The 20,494-nt window shown below is 42.6% G+C and overlaps 1 pseudogene; it reads right to left on the bottom strand.

Moving 5' to 3' along the window:
* Positions 1 to 2,928: 2,928 nt before the first annotated feature.
* The window catches only part of LOC135878590 (dynein axonemal heavy chain 3-like), a 120,018-nt pseudogene continuing 102,452 nt past the window's right edge, over positions 2,929 to 20,494 (bottom strand).

The raw sequence follows: 20,494 nt of genomic DNA, 5'->3' as shown, positions 1-20,494 counted from the left end.
TCATAGGAACTGCTACTCTGCCACTATGCCACCAAGGGATCTCTCCATTTGGAATGATCCTTCCATAGCTGGCTATGCCAGCATTTGAAATGCTTTCTCCCAGCAATGCAAAATGTAAAGCTGCCACATAGCCAGGAAGAGTCTAGCTCCTTATCTTTATATGTACTTGTAAAATGTCATGCACACATGGTGCTATATAATAGTACTTTTTCATTTAATTTCACAGGATCTGAGTGGTATTTTTTAAAAAATGACTGACTTGTAATCCAGAGGACTTCCTCTGGTGGCTTGTGTTTTTGGGTCTAAAATTTTTGCAGTGATCATTTTATTATCTAAAGATCTGAAACTTTATCATACTCAATCTCGGTTATTAAATTTAATTAATAATTTAGCAACTTTCCCGTCAAAAAGATCATTGACCAAAACCATGTTTTCTTAGGAAGATTTCTTGCTTGATATTCTGTGGATGCATCACAGTAGGTGCCAATCCACCATTACTTCCAATCTAGGAAATGAAAAGTTTCCTCTTCCATTAGCACAATGAGTGCCTAGTTACAATTTCTGTTCTCAGGGGCAGTTGTACAGATACTTCTGATGACCTCACAAACTTGGAAATTCAGGACTTTCTGGAATTTTTACATGGTTCTCATTAGAGATGGGTTTGAACCTAGATGCTGGAACCAAATATACTCAAAGTCTGGGGAAGTTCAGATCTGTATCCATATCTGGAGCATGAGGCTCAGACCCATTTCTCATTCTAAACAGAAATCCTGTTATAAAGTCAAGTCTCTGCATATAAAGGCAGAACTGTGGGGAAGATTTTTTTTTGTTCAGTTTTACCTTGACATGAGCCAAAATATTCCTTTTATTCTATTCTCTTCTTTTATTCTCTTCTCTTTCTTTGTGACAGTTACTCTGCTAAGAAGTTACACATTGCTCTTTCCTGTGGAGAAAATTAAAAACAAGCTTTCTGGCAGTTCCAGCTCTGCAGCACATTCTAGATACTGAATTGTGTCACACTGTTTAAAAGACGGACTACAATACATCTCCTGAAATGGAAGAAGCTGTGACTTTTTAAGTGCAAAGGGATCAATGAAAGGATGACAAGAATATGGACTTGCCTGAGGCTGCTCTTGACACACAAACCCGGACACTGTTACTAGCTGTAGCATACTGTAAGAGTCAGGAGTTTATGGCTGAGATTAAAAACTATAAACATGAACATAGCCAAATAGACTGGGGGCATGAATCTTATATTTGTGAGTACAAATGGGCACTCAGGTGTGCCAAATGGAAATGATCAGCTAAAGCATCCACTCTGGCTGAGCTCTGCTTGGTGCTGGATTGAAGGGAGGACAAAGGTGGTTTGGCATTACTTTTGCAGCTTCTTGAGGCCAACTGGAGCCTGGTTTCCTGGAGTCAATTAGAGCAGCATCAGGGCTGCTCTAAGTTGTGTCTGGATATCTATAGCTCAAAAGGACTGAGTTATAGTGTTTTGGACTTGCTGGAGAGCAAAAGCCTTCTGGCCACACCTCCTTTGCTGGGAGACAGGATGATGCAGAGATTCTATGGCAGTTCTGTTTCATCTGTTGATTCCTCCTGTGTTGGGGGAAATAGCAGGAGGCTGGTTAAGCAGGCTTTACTATCCTTTTGCACCTCTGGAGTAGCACAAACATATCATAGTGGAGCCAAAGATCTGGCCCTGAGGGTCTGAATGAGCATTTCTATGATTTCTATGAGATTTGCACATGCAATTTAGGCAAGCACTTTTAAAAAAAAATAGTCTCAAATTCCAACATAGTAAAATAACACACCTAATTTTTTAGGTGGTATTTTATTTAAAATGTGCATTGATAACATTAAAAGAGATATACTAAGCTATGGCAGGGGAGATGAGCTCAACATCGGAATTTTCGATAGAATGGCAAGGCAAAAGCTGAGATGTATGTAAGGGAGAAACAAAAAGGAAGAAGAAAGCAGTTGAGGTGAAAAAACTTCAAGGCATTGGCTAGAGATTAGCAGTAGGAACCAAAAGGAAAGAATGGATTTTGGTGAGATGTTAGAGTAAGAAGTGACAGGATTAACCAAGAGCTGGGGCATGTGAGACTGAGGGAAAAAAGTAGGTTTTGACAATGGAGACAGCATGAAGAAGATCCTTAGCTCTAAGCCTTAAACTGCCTTACCGGTGGGGAGGGGTGGGTTTACCCACAACTAAGACATAACTGGAAGCACATGACTGAATTGTCCCCTGCTTTTCCCGGGTCTGATAAGTGAACATTGCCTTCTGTTGCTGCTGAAATGCTATCTAACGGGTTGTTCTCTGCTTCTGCAGAAGTTCTGAATTGTTTTGCTTCAGCTGCCTACTCCTTACACATATTAAAGGAAAATAGTATTTGTATCTGTCAAGGGTATCAAGCTTCAGTGTATCTTTAGGTTATTTATTTTTCTGCATACTTGATCGAGTTTTTCCATAAATTTCATTTTGGGTTTCTGTTTTTAATCTGCGATACTTTTCCTTACATTTTTTCAGAAAGATAAGAGCATAAGAACATAGGACTGGAAGATAGCACCTCCCTCTCTCCCTGGTCAGAGCCCAGTTCCCTGATATCGCAGGGAGTCCCTTAATATACAACTCAGTTGCTTCCAGACATGGTCTAGGTGCAATCTTAAATTTGGTTTTGACTAGCCTTCCCAGAAGTATCTCAAATGCCCAGGTCTAAAGTCTTGAGGTAAAATTGCTGGATGCACCCAAAAAATAGTGTGATGATGACTCCACTGGGAGTCAAGACTGTTTTGTAGTCATTTAGTTTAGCACAGATCAGATTGGTTAGGCCTCACAGTGGTATTTCAAGAACCTAGGAGGAGTCTGCTAGCTTCTATTGTATGTGCAAGACACATTTCAGTATATTTCTCATGTTGCTTGACTTCTCACTCAGAAGATGAGCTGCCCTCCAGGATTGATGCCTGGATTGGTGATTGAGCATTTTTCAGTATTACATAGGCTTCAGAAGCCCTTGATGCCTGTGTGGGATTTTTGGAGGCCTCCACTTCCACTAGCTCCCACCCCTCAGGTACACCATTCCCTTTAAGCCAGCTCAGAGTCCAGGCACAGCTGAACCTGTTGTACACCCTGGTGTTTGCCTTATTATGTGGATGTGCCCACCTTAATGCTTTACTGGCCTCATGTGTTGAATGGTTGTGGTAGGTTTCTAGTTCCAAGTTTATGTCCATCACTGGCAATTCTATTGCACCACCAAAGGTTTTGGCGCCCACATGCTTGCCAGCCATGTAGCAGCATTCCTTTGAACACAGGCTTCGGAATTTGTTGGTCTTCCATTCTACTGATATGTCTGTACAAGAAAGTGACAGAAACCAAACCAGTGCCGATAAAGGCAGTTGCTGGGTTTGGCTTCAAATATCCTGAGAGGGCAGAAGAGGGAGGAGAAAATGGAGGAGGAGGGGGCATGAGTGTGGAGGAAGTGGGAAGGAAAGTTAATCCTGGAGAAAACAAGGTTGGGGGATGAGGCAGCTTAAGAGACTTCATTGTGGCTAGGACATAAGCACAGGGGCCCAGAATTCTTATGGATAGGAGAGGGATAACCTACTGTTGTTTTAAGGGCTTTTTATTGTTAATGCTGGTTTTTGTTCCAGTGAGCATGCTTGGTGGGAAATGTGTGTATGTTTGGGACCTGGTAGCTTCAGGGCATGTTTGGTTATATGTTTAAATAGAACATAGTTTGCCACTAGTGAGTTATAGTTAAATACTAGGTCAGCTTACTTTTACTTTCTCAAAAGTTGTGAAATCGCTAAAATGCAGGAAACTGTATCCGGTTCTTCATAATTTTCTGGGACCCAATTCCGATGTTCCATCATTACCTATTCATCCTTGTGTGCCCCTATGGATCTATGCAAACTGCACACACGCACTTTCCTTTGTTGGCTTTCAGCTTGCTTGAGGGTATGAATTCGCTTCAGATACATTTTTTTTTCTCACATTGCCATTCTCTTCCTCACACTGAATCTCACCACCACAAGAAATGCAATGTTCCATCATTGCAGGATGTTAAGCTCTATCCCAATGACCATTTAAAAACCAGTGAGCTCTCCCTCCTATACAAATGAACTTTAACCACTGCACACCACTTCTCCCGTCTTGCAGAGCCCTGGATTTGTTTTATGTTATTGGTCTTACTTGAAAAAGGAATTGGCAGTTGAGATGCTTGTGGACTATTGCTCTTGAGCAGGGGAGGTGATTTAATAATCCAGTCACTGAGCTCAGGACATTCTGATCCTTTCACATGCAGAAGCCCTGACCCAAGAGTAGAGATCTATTATTACTCCCTTAGGACAAGGATTGCAGGGAAGTAATTTCCTTTTTCTTGCTGGTAACTGTTGACCATTTAAAATGAGTGCACATGGTGGCAAGTACCATATACTGTCAAATGTGTACAGTTCACCATATCATTAGAGGATAAATGAATGGATGATTATTTCTACCTCACTAGCCAAAGAGCAGGTTACATGGTAATCACTTATGTGGACCCACAAGGTGTAATTATGTTTACAGACCTCAATACTGAACACCTGACTTCTTCCCTAACATTAACAGTTTTGTCTTTGTACTGTACACGGTACCTTCCAAGGACAGAATTCCATTAACCTGAGCATATTTGGGGCTCATCAAGGGGAAGGGGAAAAAAATCAAAGGCAAGAAGGGTCAATGCTTCTTTCAAAATATTTTTATTACTAAAACTGTAAAGCTTTCCAAAATTGCCTTCCATCCTTTGCTGGATTTTTTTTAATCACCACCTTCAGAGTCTGGAAGAAAAGGTCTCTGCCTACAAGGCTTGGGTGTCTACAAGCCTATCACAAAGGACCCAATAGACTTTGTGTATCCAGAGTCACAGTCATTTTTGTGCTCCTTCAAGGTGCTTGTTCTGCCTTCAGTAAAATCATCCCCGAACCAATCAATAAAAAAAAAAAGCAGAGAATATGAATCTTTCCGAATCGATAACCTGTACAATAATTACATGAGTATGCTAGTGGCGCTCAGCATGTCAAAGCAAATCCCAAGAAACATGATCTCGAAACCTTTAGAAACAAGTAGCAAATTATGCCATTTTATCCACTTGTGCATCTGCAGGAGCCAGTGTCAAGATTAGATGGTGTGTGGGTATATTAAGTCTTCAGTCTATAGCTTCTCCTTTCACAAAATAGGTTTTTATACTTCAATACATGGATTGTCAGGCTGATCAAAAATTTTCCATTGCCTGTTGGAGAAGTAGAGTTCAGAGGTACTCGTGACGAACAAAAACATTCAGTCTCTGATGTGTAGGTGTGTGCCAAGCCCCCAGACTAACTATTCATGTGGCACACAAAGAGATTCATGGGGCATCATTGCAGAAAGGAAAATTCTTAGGCCAGTTACACAGCTACATGATCACACTGTACACAAAGCCCTGGTCATAACTCATAAACAGCTTGGTTGGGAAACTCCAAGTTTGGTCATGAGATCTGCCTTCGGAAGCAGGGTGATTCCTATTCTTAAAAGCACTTTGCAAGTGCATTAGGAACACTGAGTAAAGCCATGTTAGTTTGTGCATGAATTAGGGAGCATCTACTGACCCCTCTACATGTTCCCTAACTAAGGCATTAATGCCATGGGCTTTTCAAGATGTATGCGACCTTCAAATTCCTAAGCATCAGGTCATAGCTGTGAAAGTATACAAACCGTTCAAATACTGCAGCTTTTCTGAATGCATCCTATGACTGGATTTCTTAAAGTCCTACAGAAAACCCGTTATGAACAGTGTAAATTCATTTATGTAAGATCACATCTTACAAAGACGGTACAAAAGGTTATGCTCACTGGAAGTTTGGAGGTTGGCTTAAGCACAAGGCCAGAGTTTCGGTCATTTGAGTTTTCAGTGTGAGGTGTTTTGTTTCAGTTTAACCCCGATTTATGTATCAAAACATTAGAAAGCAAGAAAATTATAAACGATGTGCCAGATTTTTGTCCCTGACCTTGCCTGCTTTATGCTGCCTCAGCAATGCAAAGTAAGTGGAAAGCTGCCCTAATGGGGCAGTCAAGGATTCCCTCAGCAGAGGAATCCTTCTCCCAACGTAGGGGTCGTGTTCAGATCGGAAGGGGGCACCTGTGGTACTGCTGCAGCTGCCATAATTTAAAACAGCCCCTACACTGCTTCAAATTATTTTCAGTCCCTGTCTGGCTCAGGACCAGGGGAGCAGAAAGGTGCCTTAGAACAAGCGTTCCCTTCTCTCACTCACCCCAGCTGCATCTAGTATAAACTTGTCACAGCTGAGAATCTGGACCTGGATCTTTTTCTCTGTGAGCTTTTCCCCCTTTTAAGTTGCTGGTGCTGTCTTAATGTTTTGTTTGGGAACACACATTTATATTTACATAGCTATTTCAAACTGATAATGTTACCTGGATGACACATGGACATTTCTTTGGATTCAAAATGTAGTGAGATGTAAGCGGTGTACATTAAAATGTCACCACAGCTTGGCTGTCCCCTTCCATTGTGAGGCACTCCAAAAAATTTGTTAGCAGAGGGGAAACAAAGTTAGAATTAGAAAAACAAAACAATAATGTACAGCAAAAGGATCCCCCTTCCCCTTCCAAAATGAACATGTATAAAAGTATCACACTGAAACCCAGGTTTATCAGTGCAACCCTGAAATCAAACAGCTGCTCCACTCTGGAAAAAAACACTTGTCATTCAGGCGTTCAACTGTATCTTGTTTATGAAGATGCCTGGCTCTTAGAAAGTCTTTGGAAATAAAGTGAACTCAGACACTACCTCTATTTCCTGTGTTCTTGGACTGCCAAGGAGAGTGAAAAAAAATATTGAAAAGGAAACCTCCCACAGTTATAAATGGTTGCCCTTTGATCATGTTTCTGGACAATCAAGTCACAGCATCTACAGGATTTGACCAAACAGTGAGTTTGGTCCTAGATGTGAACAAAAAAGGTTTGATATGAAGAAGGAAATAACCATTTAGTTTTAAGATTCCTTTATCTTTTTTTAAACTTATTTTTATTCAGTGCCCCTCTTCTTTTTCAGGAGGGCTGTTGGAACAGCCCCATAGCAATATTTAATGCCTTAACTTAAAGCTTTTAATTTCTCTCAGTATTTCTTGACAGGCCACAGGAGCTTGATCATCCACCACCCCATTTTTTTGGTCATTTTATATATTCCCCTCCCCTTTAAATCTCTACCAGCTTTCTAGCCAGGAAATAGTAGACAGGACACACCAGGGAAGCCATTCATATGCCTCTTTAACCAGCTGGAGGGAAACTCTACTGAGGGATGACAAATCCCCCCCCCCCCCCCCCCATGGGCCTTCCTTAGGGATGGGCTTCTGCCACAGTCCGAGGCCCTACTAGGGACTGATTCTGCCTTTCTTACTTGGATCAAGTAGTGTCTTAGGCCCCCATCCTGCATGGGAATCATGCAGCTGGAGGCGTGTGCTCATATAGCGCCCTGCTTAAGTGAATGGGGTCTGCCCCCATAGTTTTCCTTCCAGTATTGGGGTCATTGTCTGCAAGTACCCCCACTGATTTCAATGGAACTACTCATGGAGAGACATGCTATTTAATCTAGGGTTCCAGATTCAGACCCTCAGAGTGCCACAGACTGGGATTGGGAATCAAAGCAGGTCTCCCACTTGGTAATGCAGACCATTACCACTGTAGCAAATTAAAAAGTTCATTGGTTGTAATTTTTCATCTTCCTTTCATAAACAAGGAAAGAATTAATCTGACGTATGTTTTAAGGTGCAAACGGTCAAGTAAAGTTGGACTTCTACTAAGTATGAAAGGCAAATGAATCCTTGAGTTGAAGCTCCTGCCAAAAAACACTCCCCTGAAACAATAAAAGATGCATTTGTTAGAAGAAAACACAAAAGCTTGCAAAGTTTTTTGTTATGAGATTCAAGCTTCTTGTTGCTGTCATATAATCATTCAGATAAAGACTGTGGCTGGTGAGATAATGGGGGAAATTAATATTTGCAAATAACTATTCACTGAAAAACTGCCAAAATTCACAACCAAAATTATTGGCAAAGAACTGTTTTTGACCAGCTCTAATAAATAGGGTAACAGATGGCCCCAGACTGAATCACAAGGTTGCAACTGACTCAAGGGGATCTGCTTGCTTATGAACAGCAGCTGAACCTTGAAAGTGGATTCTACCATGGGAGTCTTCTTTTGTCTTAATGTATATCATTTCACATTTTTATTTTCTACTCTGCATTTTTTTTTTTTTTTTGAAAAATCTACTCACAAGCTTGCAAATGATTCTTCACCAGTTCGGATTTTGTACCACTTCAAAGGCCAGTATAGCTTTCCTATAACCACTTCCTTGACTGTGTACCTGCAGAAACATAGGTAGCTCTGGAAATAGGATTTTTGTTAATTAACTAGTGCTCCCTCTCTTGGCTGGATGGCATCAGTGGATCACAAAGCTTCATGTTGTAGGCTTTATTGTATTCATTTTGCAACAACTGTGTGCTGAATTTGTTTAAAATCCTGAAGACACCTGCCAGCAGAGTATTACAACTGAAGTACAAGTCAAAATTACTTCCTGATCGAGACGGTCCCATTACCTGTCGATGTGGGGACAACACAGAAACAAGCCTTATCATTTTCTTTGTATTTTTTAATAAAATATGACCATTTATTTTACTGTCTCTGTTGAGACTGAGTTTCACTCATTTACCCTGGTGTAAATCTGGTGTAGATCCACTGACATCAAAAGAGTTACTCTGGTATTTAAATGGTGTAAATGAAAGGTGTTTCAGGCCAAATATGTCATAATGTTGCTGGAGATTGATCTAATGCTAAGCACTGTATTCATTCTACATTGCTCCTCTACCCAAAGATTTGCGTACAGCTCAGAGAGGCTCAAAAGCCAAAAAATGTGATTCTGTTCTAACTGGAGTAACAGCTTTAATGCAGCGATACAATTACAAAAGAATCTGTGCACAAATTGAATTCAAAAGGGAGAAATATTGATCCAGTTCAGTTTCTTATGTGACTGAAGAATTTGATCTTTCATAAAACCTTATAATAAATGAAATACAAGCACAGTATTAGACTTACAGCGTTACAATCTTTGATTTATCCTACCACTATTTGTGGAGACTTTTTATTTATTTATTTCCATGGAAAGAACACTAAGCCACTGAAGGACTAAGCTAGATTTCCTGAAATTGATGAGATCTGTGGATCACTGTTACAGCCTGACCCTTTAAGGGAGTCAGACGCTCAACCTGCCTGTGACTGGCTCCACTGAAGGGAATGAACCATCCCAAGTTTACCTGGGGACAGTTAACTATCTAAGTAGCTGAAAGGCAGTTAATTAAGTAAGCAGCAGCTGAGCCTAATCAAAGACTTAGGGCATGACTACATGTAAAACACAGCAGCGGCACAGATTCATGCATGCAGCTGTGCCGCTATTGTGCTTCAGTGACGGTGCTACTACACTGACGGGAGAGGGTCTCCTGACGGCATAGTTAATCCACCTCCACATTGATGGGAGAAGCGCTGTCTACACTGGGGGTTAGGTCATTATAACTGCGTCGCTCAGGGGTGTGGATTTTTCACACCCCTGAGTGTCATAGTTATACCGATGTAAGTTTATAGTTTGGCCTAACCTTAGGAGAGGCTTAGTTGGAAAAGCTCCTGAGCAGAAAGGAAGCTCCTGCAGAGAGAAGCTCTCAGGGAGTCTGAACTAGACAAAAACTCTCCTGGTAGGGAGATCTGGGAGAGACCCCGAACAAGCAAAAGAAAGACTGCAAAAGCAATCCAGGCAGTGGAGAAGCCTGGGGCCTTACAACAGAAGCAGCTGCTGCTGCTGGAGCCTAGAAACTTTTGTTTTGGGACTTTTAAATTTTATGTGGGCTCTGAGTTAAGAGCCTTTAAACCATTGTACAAGTGCTCCTTTCAGAAGGCTTTATTAAAGGGAGATATACAGCTGTAAAGTTAAGTGTTTGGCTTCTCCTTGTGTGGGCTGCTTAAGGGTATGTCTGCACTGCAAAAAAACCCCACAAAAAAACCACCACCCCGCGGCAGCGAATCTCAGAGCCTGAGTCAACTGACTCAGGCTTGTAGCACTCACACTACGGGGCTAAAAATAGCAGTGTAGAGATTCCTACTTGGGCTGGAGCCCAGGCTCTGAAACCCAACAAGGGTGGGGGGTGGGTCTTAGAGCCCAGGCTCCAGCCCAAGCGAAAATGTCTGAGGCAGGCCCCAGCAGGGCCACACGCCACACTGGGGTGCTCAGAAGGCAACGGTGCCCCTTCTAGAGTCACCTTATCCGTTTTATTCATATTGATGGAACATGGATCAAGGAAGTGACATGCTGTTGTGCCCTCTTTGCTCTGTTATGACATGGGAACAGAGATAGACTCTTATATTTACAAAGATGGGACTTGACTTTTGAAAAAACATGATGAACAGACTTTCCACAGAACATTGAAATCCTCAATAAATAACAAACCTGATATTTCAGAACTAATGCAGTTCTCCATTGCAAGGAAGCCTTGGCTGTTAACTCTTTGATATTAATTACTTTACCTGATGCTCTGTTGCCAGCTAAATATATTAGGGGCCATGTATTTGGAAAACAGTGTTATCTTGTATGTAAAATACAGAAAAAGAATATGACTCAGGCTAGCCTAGTGATATCAAGAGCAACAAAATAGTCTACTGGGTTGTCAAACATAATGATTTGAAATAGAAACAGGAGAGTCTCTGCGTCCTTGGACTGATGGAGCTTAGGACAAATTGAATCCACTACTAAATGCACATAATGTAAAATAAAGAAAAACAAGATCTACTTGCTCCAATTAACCATAGGCATTCTTTACTACACAATATTTGATAATTTAACACCATTTCATGTTTTCACCTTTGGATACCTCTTCTTGGTGGGGTTCTGGTGCTAGCGGCTTGTACTGAGGGGTTGGCCAGGGCTCTTAGCTGAGCTATTTGTAGCTGTTTTTTTCACCCCATATGATCTTACTGAAAAGGGTACACCAGCTGTATTCCCATCTGAGTCTATTCTTGACACTTCTGTCAACCTGAATGGCCCACTTAAAACATCCCCTACTCCTCTTACTGCCTCTCTTCTTTATTAAAGTTATTCCTTACTCTGTATCTGCCTCACTAGAAGCCATTCTCAACTTCATCTCTCTCCTGTATAAAGTTATTCCTTACCCAGGGCTAGCTTCCTTATTTTTTTACTGAAGGCATACATTATTTCAGTCTCTGCCTTTACCTCTTGTCTTGTTGAAACCTTTCCCCAGTGTCAGGTTCTATCTCGTATGTACAACCATTCCCCATTTGTGCCAGCTCACATCTTGTTAAGTCATTCCCAACATTTCTAGGAGGATAAGAGAATGGCTATTTGACTCAAGGAAAATGAACTCTGACTAGTAAAGTAACTGGAAAATATGTTACAGAGAAACCTATCAAAAATTCCCATCCTCATAGGCCAATTTTATTTCTGCCCCAAATCATAAGGTAAGGACCCAGAGAGAAAGTCTCTTCTTGAATATAGGGCATGCTCCAAAGTCTGCTGTTTCCTCATGACTGAACATTAGTAAGTAGTATTTATTTGACCATTTACAAAATAGTGCTTTTTTACTATTTAAATTATTAGCTCAAAAAAGGATTGGAGATTTATCTAAATAAGTAGAAATCCAGCCTTGTTATAATTAATGTCAATTTTGGACAGCGTATTGAATTTTGTGCTTCAGGGATTATCCCAATGTCTAACTATTAGAGATCAGTATGAATGCTAATGTGGGCGCAGATTATTCCACAACTGCAAAGGCAATGGGGTCATATCACTCCCTCACCCCCGATTTGCTGCTTGCCTTGTACTGAGCATGCTCAGCATAGGCATGCGCACGGGGTGTGCCGGGTGTGCCCGGGCACACCCTAATGCAGGGGTGGGCAAATGGCTCCCCTCTCCAGGTGTGGCAAGCCGCGGGATCTGCGCTCCTGGGCTGGAGCGCCCGGCCGAGCGCAGCAAGCTGCCGGCCCCTCTCCCGCGTTCCTCCCTCCCCTGGAGCCCTGCCGTCGCGCATGCAGCGCTCTGGGGGCCGGGGCTGCACGATCCCATGGGGAAGTGTTTGGCTCTGCGGGGAGGCAGACACCCTCCCCCCTCCCCTGGAGCCCTGCCGCCGCGTATGCAGTGCTCTGGGGGCCGGGGCTGCGCGCACTCCCGTGGGGCAGCGTTTGGCTCCACGGGGAGGCTAGGAGCCTCATCTCATGGGTTCGGGGCTGGGGGGGTTGGATAAGGGGTGGGGGGAGTCAGGGGACAGGGAGCAGGGTGTGTTGGATGGGGGTGGGATCCCGGGCGGGGGTGTTAGGGGCGGGAGGTCTCTGAAGGGGGCAATCAGGGAGCAGGGGGGATTGGATGGGGCATGGGAGTCCTGGGGTCTGTCAGGGGGCGCGGGGTAGATAGGGGTCAGGGGACAGGGAGCAAGGAGGGTCCTGGGGGGCAGTTAGGGTGGGGGGGCCTCTGGAGGGGGTGGTCAGGGGACAAGGAGCTGGGGGGGGGATTGGATGAGTTGGGAGTTCTGGGGGGGCTGTCAGGAGGCAGGGGTGTGGAGAGGGGTTGGGGAGGCAGGGATCAGGGGGGCTGTATGGGTCGGGAGTTCTGGGGGTTCTGTCAGGGGGCAGGGAGCGGTTGGATAGGCATGGGAGTCCCGGGGCGGGGGTGTGGATAAGGGTCAGGGCAGTCAGGGGACAGGTAGGGGGTAGGGTCCTAGGGGGGCAGTCGGGACAAGGAGCAGGGAGGCTTAGATAGGGGGTGGGGTCCTGGGGGGGAGTTAGGGGCAGGGGTCCCAGGAGGGGGTAGTCAGGGGACAAAGAGCAGGGGGGGTTGGGGGTTCTGAGGGGGGCAGTCAGGGGGCGGAAAGTAGGAGGGAGTGGATGGGGTGGGGCTAGGGCAGGGCTCCCTGGGTGCACACCCTAATGAAATGGGCTGCGCACGCCTATGATGCTCAGTAACATCTGCCGAAGCCACTGCCTCACTCTGCCCCCCTCTATCTGCAGGCATGGGTCATCTCCGCATAGCCGCCTGCTATGCGGTTCCTACATCTTCCTCTGAAGTACCTGGTACTAGCCACTGTCAGAGACAGGATACTGAACTAAACGGACTTTGAGTCTGACCCAGTCTGGCAACTCCTGTATGTAAATACAGGAAATGACTGATGAATGACTTATATAGCTGAAAACCACAGAGCATTTAGTTTAATGTATAAATAGAAGTTTTTACTTTATTGATAAACATTACCGCCATGCACTGTTTTCTCCTCCCATAGGAAGAGGCACAACTGCCACTGACTTCAATGGGATACAAGTGCTAACTCGAGGGCATGGTGCACACCATTGAAAATATTGGAATAGAACACAGCAGAAAAGTTGCTAGGTCTTACTCTTGAATATCAGTTCGGAGATGGGTCAAAGTCCTGGTTAAAATGCCAATCAACTTCTAGCTTTGAAGATCATATTCCAGCTTCACGAGTAAAGGTATCTATGGAGATTACAGTAGAAACCAGAGTCACTTCATGTGTTTCACCACCAGGGGGGGCCATAGCTACAACCATGAATGTGTCCTTGACTTGTATCACACCAGTATCTTTCCCGCATCTAAAACAAAAACAACTTAAAAGGGCTTTTTTTGTGTAATTACCAAAACTGAACAAATTCCTCCTCTTCCCCTCCATGTGTCCTGTTTAATAGCTAATATAAAACACACCATGCTATCCTGGTGGTATTAAATGCACCTCAGAAAGCATGATAAAGCCATATCCACAAAATAAGGGCAGGCTATGCTGTTTATTGCAAATGAAGGGGGGCTGGGGATGGAGGGGAAGCTTTTCACTTTGTTATTAATAGGTAACTGTCTCCATCTGAAGCCTCTGATGCTGTCAGAAAGAGCTCTTTTCTAAGGCAAATAGATGCCTTATTATCATTCTAAATGTTTAAGTTTAAAATCACTGTCCTTGGAGTTTAGTTAAGCATTTAAGGAGTAGCAAATTAAAATTTACATTCTCAAATTACTGGAAGAAGGCAAATCCCTCAACTATCAGTCAGTGAAAAATGTTTAAAGAATAAATTGCTGCTTCCGTATGTCGTCTCCTTCCAAACAAACAACCCCCCAACAGCAAGATGCAGTGATCTGCGCAAGAGCCCTCCAAGACAGCATTTATCCTCCAGAGGCCATCATGTTCAATTCGGCAGTGTGGGGAAAGAGCAAGTATGGATTGGGGAAGGGAGGAAACAGTCAATACATTCAATATATACTGCATATTTACACACAAGTGATCAGGTCCCTTTTCCTTTGTTCACACATTGCGGCCTGATTCTCCACTCTGTAACTTCACTTTTGTGCCCTCACAACTCTGATTTCAGCAGAGTTACCCAGGCAGAGCACAGTAGAGATTCAGTCCTACTTTATTTATCGAGGCTTTCTGTGACTCTCCTTTTGTCTCTGAAAAATGAATACTCTTCTCTCATTGGGGTTGTTTTGTTTTATTATATTTCAACAAGACACAAGAGCATTACCAACCAGGCTTGTTGTCTATTTCTTCTCCCTCTGTGCACGGCTACATTCATCGTTAATTCCCACCATCCCTCGCAGCAGCAGTCTCTCAGATCTCAAAATTCATTTTACTCAAATCTGGTAAATTTCAACCTGAAATGTGCTGTGGACAAAGGTACAGAATGGATCACAATATGGGAAAGTTCTACTGCTCCTCAACATTTCTTCTCTTCCTCTTGGGGATGGGGAGGAGGGGGACATGGAAACTGTCTGAGACCCCGAAAAGCAGCAAGTGTGAATGGACCAAATCAGTCTCTCTGTTGGTCCAGTTTTTTTACTGCTTCCTGTTAGCACTAGAAAACTGCAGAGGTCCATTCAGACACAGAAAAAGCAGGGGAGAGATTGTGACCTGAAACAAAGCACTGTGTAATGGTGCCACCAATGAGTTCCATTGCATAGCCCCTCCAAGCGGGTATGTAAGTCACTGCAACCAGATAGGGGCAGTGAAGCCTTTAGCTGCTTGGCCATAATGACAGAGCTCTACCATTTTCTTTAGTGACAGTCTAGGGGGTCCCTAATAGCTAGAGTTTGTCCAGACACCCAGTTTTTCCCATGAAACATTTTAATTTTTTTCATGGAAAAATTTCTGAATGAAATGAATAGACATTTTCATTTCAATTCAAACTGAAATTTTTGTTTTGTTCATTTTTTGAGAACAGATTTTTTTTTATTTTGGATTTTGGATTTCCTCCCTTTTTTCCACCAGTGAGTGCAATAAAATGCATGATAGCTGGTGGCTGGCTTTTTTTGTCACTTTTTCCTCCTGTACATTTTTGTTTTTTATTCCTTTTTCCATTCCAGAGTTTCAAAACTTTCTGTACTTTTGAAACATTACAGAGAGGCAAAGTTACAGTGTTTCACTTTTCCTTTTCCCATTCTGTAATTTTTACAGAGCTTAAGAAGTTCTGAAAAATTACAGAGTGGAAAAAGCGGGGGAGTAAGAGGGAGGAAACAAACTCTGGACATTCTTCATTTCATTATTTCACTCCCAAGGAAAACGTCCAGGAAATGGACATTTGGAAGTTTGAATATTTGACATATTTCCAGTTTTCAATTTGAAACAAAGCAAAATGAAATTTTGAAACAAAACAATCAAAAATTCAAAATAATTCATTTAAAAAAAAACATTTTCCCCTGAATACTTTTGGATGAAAGTCTATTTTTGTCCAGGAAGATTTTTCAAAAACATTTCAAGCAGCTCTAGTAAGGGCCTTATCACTGGTGCATGATTTAGCCAGTGGCAGAACAAAAATCGTTGTGGGAAGGACAAGTCTATAGATCTGCTTGTGACTCACGGGTTGAAAAGGGAAACAGTGCATTAAATTGTGTTATTTTCCAGGAGTGCTGATGTAAATGTAAGAGTAGCAGTACTCCTGAAATGTTAGGACGACTCTTCCTACCACACCATTTCAAAAATAATACTTCCCTGTTTCTCAGAGCATGTTTAATGCCATACCATCATTTGTAAACTGGAGGAAACTGTGTTTTAAAATGTTTCCAAATGGTGGAGGGATGTTTAAAAGTGGCGAGAAGTAACTATATAACATTCCAGGAGTGCTGGCACACAGTGCTCTGGAAAACAGTAGGATCTGAAAGAGAAAGAGAGAGAAATAGGAGCGGGATCTCTGTTTGGTTTCCAAGCTCTATCCCTCATTCCCCTAGGTAGAAGGGGCTAGGGTCACCAAAGGATACACTGCGGCTGGGAGCAAGCCGCCCAGTTTAGGAAGACAGACTCATGCTAGCCTAGCGCGCTAAAAATAGCAGTGTGGACTTTGCTGCACTGGCAGAGGCTCGGGCTAGCCACCCATGCTCAGACTCTGGGTGGCTAACCTGAGCCTCTGCCTATACAGCAATGTCCTTAGTGCTATTTCTAGCATGCTAGCTCGAGCCCCGCTAGCATGACCCGGTCTAGTGGGGCTGGGAGTCTTGCTCCCAGCTGCAGTGTAGACATATCCCTAGAGGCAGCATCTGGGAGGGAGGAGCAACTCATGTAACGGTCGAATAATGCGCATTAGCCAACTGAAGACTCACCAGTGAGAGTGTCTGGAGGGAGTTTCAACCAGGCTTCTGGGGCTTGAGAAGGGCTATTATGTGGTGTAAGGCCTTTGAGCATGGACACTGTGTAAGTAGAAGCAAGAAACCCAATGTTTTCCCCTTTTACATGGAAAAATACTGTATGTAGTGTATACACAATGTAACAATAGCCAGTGGAGTGATGGTGGCTTAGCCTTGAAGCATCTTACCTCTTGGAAGATATGTCATCCCTCTGATTTGTGAATCCAAGGAGAAAAGTATTAGTCCATTTCGCAAGACATATATTGAATGTATTGTATATTTAATACACAGAGTTCACTAGTGCAATTGTGAGGTAGAAATCAATACAGCCAAGTACATTCTGAATTATGGGATGGCCAGGGCAGGACCTTAATTTTCCCCTCCTCGTCCCTTGTGCAACTCAAACTGTCCTTTATAAGGAAGAATCCCACAGCACTGGGGAATTATACAAACCTAACTTTTTCTTCCTCAGTCTTCTAAAACAATATGTTAGATGATGGACGATAAAATGAAAAATTAAACCTCTGAAAATTAAAGGAAACTGCTAAATACTTTCCCAAAAGTCAGCATAAAGAAAGGCTTGCAACATATTCTTCTTTTTTGATTTTGTGCCTGCCATGTGGGATCTTTCATTAATAGATCAAGTATAAACAGCCCACACAGCTGGCTCGGGTAGTTTTCAAAATATGATATACATAAATTTAACTTTATAATCTCATGATTAGTTCTACTGTGTGAAGAAATAATAAATGATGTAGTGTGTTATGCAGTCTTATGTGCTGCCAGAATATTTTAGTGCTTCACCAACTTTGATTTGCAGTGTGTGTGTGTGTGTGTGTGTGTGTGTGTGTGTGTGTGTGTGTAAAAGGAGGATTTATTTGTCTCTCTTCAATCTGCCCCACCTCCCACTAACCCCACAAGGAAGCCACAGGCGGTACCTGCAATGCTCCCAGAGCAAGTTATTCCTGCTCCAAGGCACTTGCTTTGCACTGGTTGGAATTTTGACTCTTTGGGAGGGAAGTCTCCAGGTCAAATTCAGCAGTGATCTGTGTGATGTCCTGCCCCTTTAAATGGTTGGACACTCTGTACTCAGTGCAGAGCCTCACTTCCATTTGCTCCTGTTTGTTGCCAGAACAATAAAATCACCACAGCAGACACCTGTGTTTAAATCAGCTCCCCCTGCATTTATCTCCTTTGCTGCTGAGTCAAGATATAACAGTCTCTGACTTTTTTGGTCATACAGTGCTGATGACATGTAGATACATATATATAGCTGTAGAATTTTACACAATTTTATGCATAAAACTGACAAAATACCACAAGAAGTTTTTCATTCTCCAAAAAAGAAATTATAATGGTAACATACTATTTAAATATGTAGGGAAGGAAAAGAAAGAGAGAGAAATGACAAAGACATGAATGGGTAAGTAGAGGAGTGTAAATTCATCAATTTTCCCCTAGGTTTTCCCATTTACATAATGTTTTTTGTTTATTTAAATAATTAGCAAAATAACACCAGGTGTGTGCAAACATATATGTCTTCTCACAATACAGCTGTGCAGAGTCGCAAAGTTCCATGCCTGTTGCACTGATTCCCACATGTGGAGGGAAAGTCAGGATTTTTCAGTCTCTTACAAGTAATTGAGCAGCCAGCAGCAAAAGTTGGGTTAGCATCTCTGTCAGATTCCTCAAAGTTCAATGACCCCAGGATACACGATTCTGGAGAGGAGGGCACTGAAGCCCGTCATTTTTTAAAATGTGATATAGAACAAGTGACCAACAAGATGCTAATTTTGGACATGATCAGAGTGAATAAGAGTAAATATGGTAGCACTCAGCTATATCTTCTCGTTCATATGATACAGATCCCAGAAAGCTGTGATCAGCTTATATCAGAGGAGTAGCCGTCTGTATCCACAAAAACAACGATGAGTCCGGCGGTACCTTAAAGACTAACAGATTTATTTGGGCATAAGCTTTCCTGGGTAAAACACCCCACTTCTTCTGGGGTTTTTTACCCAGGAAAACTTATGCCCAAATAAATCTGTTAGTCTTTAAGGTGCCACCAGACTACCCGCTCCTTGACACTATGGCCACTATGATGTGGATTTCCTTCCACGTGGCTCAATTCTCTCTCCCCTCCTTTTTAATATCTACATGAATAATCATAAGAAACCACAGACTCATCATTTGCCACCTACATGCAGAGTACTCTTTACTGTAGATCTCCTTTTTCTCTGATAGAGACATCATGAAAGTGTTCTATGCCTGGAAGAAGGAAGAATCATGATTTGGGGACTTCAACAGCTGAGTCAAGGGAGAGAATTATTCCAAGAGCGGGTGGGTCAGCTTTTGTGGCCTGCATCATGCGGGAGGTCAGACTAGATGATCATAATGGTCCCTTCTGACCTTAAAGTCTATGAGTCTAAGCTGATGGATGAAGAACAGTTGGCTCAAGCTAAACCCAGGAAAGACGCAAGTAATGTTTGTAGGAAGGAGAAAATACTTTGAAGAACTTGTAAAAATCCAGTCCTTTGTCTATGATGAGGTTGTCAGTGTTGTGTGATCATGCTGGATTCCTGGATGCAGATTGCCAGAATGGTGAGGAAGGAAACTTCTCCTCTCAGATGAGGACTGTGACCCATCTTTGTGTCTTCTCCAGGTCAGAGCCACCACAACACACTCTACCTAGAGTTGAATATGACCATTTCAAAAAGGGCTGCAATTGGTGTGGCATGCAGCACCAACCAGCCTCATAAGCAGCAAAGGCCAAGGTGAACACATCTTTATCTTTGTTTTGCAAACTCCACTGCTTTCGGATCAGAAATCAAAATCTAGGTCATATTCAGTAAAAGCCCTTTAGAGATTGGGGTTCGACTATATCAGCGACCGCCACCTCCTTCCAAGATTATAATGTTTCACTGGGATCATGGAAATGAAGAGACCCAGGTTTAAAGAGTTGAGGACAGTCTGCTCTCAGTGGCCTGGACCCTGGGGGACTGGTTACTTGAAGAAATCAAACTGAAGACAAGCTTGATTGTGTTCAGGGGGGCATTTAACATGCAGCTTTTTGATAGATCCTTTCCTCAGGAATGACGCCTGTAAATAAATCTTTGAACATACAAGTGCATATGCCCCTGTAGAGATGTTTGTTAAAAGAAATTAATTTCTAGTGTTAAAAAAACAGAGATGTTTTGGGAGTTCCTCATTTCTCATGGATATTGAAAAATTACTTACCTCATTCTGCCTGCATCTAGGCAGCATTTTTTCCTTATCATCGACACAACTCAAGTCTATTTCTGTGCTTCCCAGAACATTTAGCACTTTACCTCAGTTGAGCACATCTTGACATCTTTCTCTTCCCATCTCATAGCCTCGCTGTAACATATGGTCTACTAGATGTAGATGCTCAACTGCTTAAATATCTTTAAACTTGCTAGAATACAGAGACCCAAGTATGTAACAGGTGCACAAATGAACTTCAGGATGAATGCACTGCTAACACAGAAGCATGATGATACCTCTCATAATCAGATTTATTCGTGTGGTGTACACCTGTGTTATATTGGCAGTGCATTTAATTATAGCACGTGAGACTTCCTGGTTCCAAATGAAGATCTTTGTTCCCTCATAAGAGTACTTTTAGTTCCCCCTCCCACTCCCAGCTTTTGCATGGCTTTTGTGTGCTCTTCAAAGCGTTCTTTAGCATATTTAGGAGACCTACCCACAATAGACATTGTAAATGTGTTAAATACAGACACAAACAAATAAACCTAGAGAAACAAATAGAAGTG

Source organism: Emys orbicularis, chromosome 1 (assembly GCF_028017835.1).
Source record: "Emys orbicularis isolate rEmyOrb1 chromosome 1, rEmyOrb1.hap1, whole genome shotgun sequence".
Lineage (NCBI taxonomy): Eukaryota > Metazoa > Chordata > Testudines > Emydidae > Emys > Emys orbicularis.
Note: the sequence above shows the minus strand (reverse complement) of the source record. Positions and strands in the feature narration are given on the sequence as shown.